Raw genomic sequence first — 6,070 nt, 5'->3', positions numbered from 1 at the left:
GAGTTCAGGAAGTGTCTGGACAATACTCTTAGGCACACGGTGTGACTCCTGGGGATGGTCTTGTGCAGGGCCAGGAGTTGGACTCAATGATCCTTGTAGGTCCCTTCCAACTCAGTATATTCTGTGATTCTGTGGTTCTGTGATTCTGTGATTCTGTGTGTGTACAGACCTCTGTATATGATGGCAGTGATGGTTAGACTCATGAGCCTCGAGTGAGTAGATTTGATGCCAAGATAGAAGCAATAAGTTACAACAAAGAAACACAAAGAATTATTTTTGCAGCCAGCAGAGCTGGCAGTAATAACACTGTGTGATAATTAATGAAAGACTTTTCTGCAGCTATTTAGAAGGGTACTATAGATTCAGTCTTGAAAGAACTGATGGATGGCAATTTGAATACGTAAGGAAGAAATTATTTGTTTAATCGCTGAACACAATAAATTAGGATCGCACGTTATTTTGATTCCATGGGAAACAGTCCACTGCATTTGCATTTTCAAAACTATGCTTAAAAAAAGCCAGCTCTGTAGCCTAAGAACAGAACCTTTTGCTGCCAAACAAGGACATACATTCAAATCCCAGGCTTGGTAGGAGTTAGATAATACGATCCTGGGTAGGAATGAATAATCTTGATTTACACCACAGAAATGTTATGAGCTCACAAACCATTAATTGTTTTGGAGAAAGTGCGGCAAGCCTTTCCAGAGACCCCCATGCAGCATCAGCCCGGACTGTGTGTATAGAAACATAATTAAAACAAGTAAGAATGCAAGGAGGTTTCGCTTCCCATTTTATCTCATCAGTAATTTAGTCATTCGGCATCACTGCCTCTAGCCAGGGATGCTCAGTACGTGCTTAAGCTTCCCTGTTGTAAGGAAGCAACAATTTGCTTCACTGTAGTAGAGATATCAGGGACTAAGTAGAGAAAGTACTTGAAAGTACTCAGCCTCTACCAACTGAGCTGGATAAGCATGTCTTAAATGCTCATGTCCTTTGAAAATAAAGCCAGCATGATTAGGGGCCTTGATACATACTGAAAAGCTCATAGATTCCAACTTAAACCTGTACTTGAAAGCAGAATTTCAAACTTACCAGAAGGAAATTTTCTCTTTTGATTTTTATTATGTTTTTATTCTTAAAAGATTTCTTACCAAATTGCCTAAGAAGCATCTTGATATACTGCAAGATACAGCATAATGTTACTCTATTTATTTACATGTGCAGAACCCAGTCTCTGACAAACCCCAAGGAGAGAATTAAAGTGGATTAAGTATGAAAGATTCCTCTTCCAAAAAGTAGATACAAGGTAACTCCTAAGTAAGTCACTATTTGATATGGATGCACAGATTTGTCTTAGGGAAGTAAACTCCATCAGCTGTCATTTCACTATGATCAGGAACTTGAGTGACTTTTAATGGTGGTTAAATTGTCCTGCTGAGCTACCTGTCCATTTTCCCAAGTACAGGTTTGAGAAATCAAGTGCTTTTTAAAGCACATTCAGAGCTTAGTTCTGGGGGGAAAAAAAAAATTGCAAGGGAAGGATGGAAATTGGAAGTTTATCATCACTTTGAAAGACCGGGCAAAAAGTTACCACCCCAAATATTGTCACTGTCCTAGTATTCTAATAGATATTGCTAGATTGTTCTACTTTCTCTCATTCTTTATTTTAATATTTGTTATCTTAACTATTATATAGTAACTTTTATTCCAAGTGTTTTGCTAAGATTTTCTGCTTATGTGTTTTTCTATTTAGTGGTTTCTGCAATACAGCAAATTTTGGTGGGTTTTTTTATTGTGTTTCCTTTTTTCCAAGTAGCGTGTAATATGAAAACAAAGGCATTGAAAACTTGTCACAGATTACAGCAAGTGAAAGAAGTTCAGGATAGAGTTTATAACTCTAACTTGTTCTTACTATCTAAACTTCTCTGATCCATTCAGGGAACTTCACAAAAAAACACGAACATTTAGGTGAGGCAAAGTAAATTTTCTTTATTCTCTTTGAGACATGCAAGTGAAGTTATCTTGACTGGTTAACGGGCTTCCATAAATTAAGACAGCCTGGCTACAGATGTTTCTAGAACTCAGTTTAAATAGCTGGAACTTGATTGCACATACTTTCCATTTAAATTCATGCCTGTTTCTGGTATGTAGTTGAGAGTGCAATCAGAGTGTTCCTTGATTCATGCGTATAAGCATTAGCATTCTGGCAAATGGGGTAATGTACAGATGTAGTTCAGATTTGTGTTTGTCTGTGTGCTGAGAGCTTCTCTGTGACTTCAAGAACGGGTCAGGCTGAGACAGTAATGAATATTTCCTAGTGACACAGTCAATGCTACTGCTAGTTCCAGCCTGAAATGTTTCTTTAATGACCACGCTCAGGGTAATACAGTCTTTATGTTCAAATTAGGAAACCGAGACATGAGCTTCAGTCATATAACACCAAGGGAATGGGAACATGGAATCACATTCTAGCATAGATTCTTAATGTATTTTTCAAATTATGGTAAAGCAGAGCAAGAAGAGCAAGACTACTTTGCATGTTTAAAAAGGAGAAAACAGTATATACAACTACAGATCTCATTTCTCTCCCCCAATCTTTGTGTCTGAACGTGTTCACTTAACCAAAAAAACATTTGATACTCTGAAGATTAAAAGAAATAGAGGTGCCCATTAGAGGGGGTTAATGCATATCAGTTCATTAAGGACACACTATGCCAAATTGAGCCTGTGTCTGTCTCTGCTGATTTTCTTGGCAATCTGATCTATCTGGACTTAGGTAAATATGATAGACTATTGCATGAGATAGATAGATTTATTGATAGATAAACAATGAAAAATAAAAGCCATAAAAACATTGTGATAAGCTGAAAGCAGCTGTGCGTAGTGTTGAAAGGAGAAGTGTCAGGCTGGGAAAAGAAAAGAAGCTACAGTGCAGCTCTTTGAGGCTTGGTTTGGGGAGGAGTTTCATTGAAGATTTTGTCCCAAAGAGTAGCATGCTTGTAAGACTTGTTGATGACACATAGTTGGCAAGCAACATCAGAGGGAGATCAAAATAGCATAAAAGATGAACTGGTAATCACTGGCAATATGTGGACATAAGGAAAAGTACTGGGAATAGGAGGAAATTCCAGGTGCATGTCCACATACAAAACCACTTGTAAGAATTTAAGATATAAATTGACACAGTTTCACAGTATAAAATGAGAGGCAGTGAGACACTGTTAGGCAATCACAAAGTGGCTACATGTTCTCAAATATTATAATCTAAATAGGACCTACAATGAAGACAGGAAATAATCTCCAGCAGAGGCTGTGTCGATACTATTTCATCAGGTACAGATGGGATGTGAACAGACATCTCGGGGCAACTGTGTCTGAAGGGAGGTTTGAATGCCTGAAAGCTCTGAATAGAAAGAATGAATAGGTTTTATTCAAGCTTATGTAGTGCTTTTATAAGGCACAGAGCCCGAGTCCTTTCCAATGAACTGTCTACCAAGGAAAACAGAGGTTCCTTGTAACAACTAATCATAGTAGATCATGTTTTACAGGGTAGAGGTAGATAATGTCTACTGTTCTCACTAATACACATAGGGTTTACTGAAGATAATTATCTGCTTGTAGTGAAAGAGTGTTGGGTCTCAAGAGGATTACAGGAAAAGGCAGGGTTAGGAAGCTGGAGCTGAGAAGATTTTCTGTTTATCAGTTACTAGAAAGGAAGGACAAAAAAGCCAAACTGTCACTGATGGAAGACCAGACAAACTGTGTCAGTGGCTCCTCTCTCGTCTTTCTTAGTGATCTTTGAAGAAACAGTCAAAGGACTTGTGAGATGACTGAGTAAATTCTAGTATGTCCCTGACTATTTGGTATAAGGCCTTCAGAAACTTGAACTTTAACAAGAAGTAAACAAGTTTGGTGCTGAGACATCTTAACCTTCTAACTCAGCTGGATTTCCTTCTCAATACCACTTTAATAGCAGCCCAAGAATAAGAGGCCATATTCTTTAGTTGCATTAGCATGAAGTGCTAACTTGACACAGACAGTTAAATAAGGACTAAGATCACTATAACTTTTGTGTTTAAACTCCAAATTAAAAAAAAAAAAACATGAGATATTACAAGAGATAGCTGATTTTGAAGCCTACCTTGTTAAGTTTGGATTTAACCAGTGATTGAAGTAAGAAGGCTTCTCTCTCAATCTCCTTAGCAGTAAACCCACAGAGATAACCCTTGTCAACACAGTTTTTCAAAATTCAGCACTCACCAGATCATGTAGAATTTCTGTACCGTTGTCACCATGAAGAAGCTGACCTGCTCTCTCAGGATCCTCTATGTAGCTTGCCTACAGGAATTTGGTTTTCATAGTTTATCTGTTACTTTTCTGTAGCTCAGAGCCCTCAAGGATACCCTGTTTCTGTTAGTTCCATTGCTAAAAGGATGTAGCAGAAATCAGATAAACTCTTCTCCAGGAGGCCTTCACAGTCTGGTTCTTAGTGACGACTTTATAGCAGGGAACACAACTAATGCTGGTAAAGACATTCAGAGCAGAGTAAGCTTGACAGAACATCTAAAACCTTCAGTATCCTTCAGGTGCTTGACAAGCAGAAGTATGTGAGGACAAGATCTTTCAGTCTGTCTCCTAGTTAGCAGTTGCAGGTTTGTCACCTCTGGGCGGATTGTAGGCTTCATTGAATCCATGATAATACCTGCGGGCTTACTCCAAATACCAAAAGGGATTTCTCACAACAGCACCTTGGACACAAAGCCCATCTTTCCAACATGAAGACATGCTCTATGTCCTGGCTAAGGTGTTACTTTTGTTTGAAAGGCAATATCTTCTATTTGGGAAAAAATGCAGAGGTTGATGTACATGCTCTCGTATTTTTATCCAGACTTCTAGGTTAAGAATCCAGTGGTTTTGGTAGTCTTACCATCCTCCGTCTCTCCTCTTATAGTGTTGTGATAAGACACTCCATTACCACCACCACCCTACACTTATGGGGAAACTGTTTTCTTTTGCCTACGTGTTACATACGCTTGGTTTTCCACAAGGTCTTCATGTCCTTGAGTTTGGTTACCATTGGTAACTCTCAAAAGGCAAAAGCTAAAGTAAGGATGTTGTTATACTTAGTGGTGCTGCCTTAGTTGCTGGAGAAGACCCCAGCTTCATTCCTGTAAATGTAGTAGGGGAAGATCCTAGCCTAGGCTAAAAAAAAAAGGGAATACTTTCTCTTGCTCATCAGTGCCAATGCTGATAATCATCTCTCATCTGAGATCTGCATGGATCTCACAGATTCTCAACATCACATCAGATGTTGAGAATAGGTGTCATTTAGGTGTCATTCTACATTTGTTCACTGCCAGAGACAGAGAATGCAGCCATCGATGTTGTTATACTTACTGGTGCTGCCTTAGTTGCTGGAGAAGACCCCAGCTTCATTCCTGTAAATGTAGTAGGGGAAGATCCTAGCCTAGGCTAAAAAAAAAAGGGAATACTTTCTCTTGCTCATCAGTGCCAATGCTGATAATCATCTCTCATCTGAGATCTGCATGGATCTCACAGATTCTCAACATCACATCAGATGTTGAGAATAGGTGTCATTTAGGTGTCATTCTACATTTGTTCACTGCCAGAGACAGAGAATGCAGCCATCGATCCACACAGGATCAATTACTTCCTGGATGACATGATGATGGGCAGAGCCAGCCTGCCCATAGCAGGCTCCAGAAACAGAGCATCCCACTTTCCTTGCCCAAGGCAACCAGAGGGATAGCAGGTGAAGGATTTACTTACAGTATTGTCCATCTGGGTCTACTCGTAATCTGCTCTTATAGTTCCCACATTCAATCTTGCTTTTAGGAGCTAAGAGGGAATGGGGAAACAGAAGCTGGAATAACATCTCTGTCCTTCCAGCATTGGCAAGGACACTTCTTTGCTTGGTTGTGGTAAGCATCCACATCCAGCAAGAAAAAAAAAGCATGGAATACAGATCCTATAAAGAACATATCAAGAGGTTTGGAAAAAGGTGCCTGCTGTCATCTGATTCATGAACATCATGTAACACACCATAAAC

This window comes from Pipra filicauda, unplaced genomic scaffold (assembly GCF_003945595.2).
Source record: "Pipra filicauda isolate LSUMZ 115617 unplaced genomic scaffold, ASM394559v2 scaffold57_size4234018_pilon, whole genome shotgun sequence".
In the NCBI taxonomy this organism is placed as follows: Eukaryota; Metazoa; Chordata; class Aves; order Passeriformes; family Pipridae; genus Pipra; species Pipra filicauda.
This window is presented reverse-complemented; position numbering follows the sequence as displayed.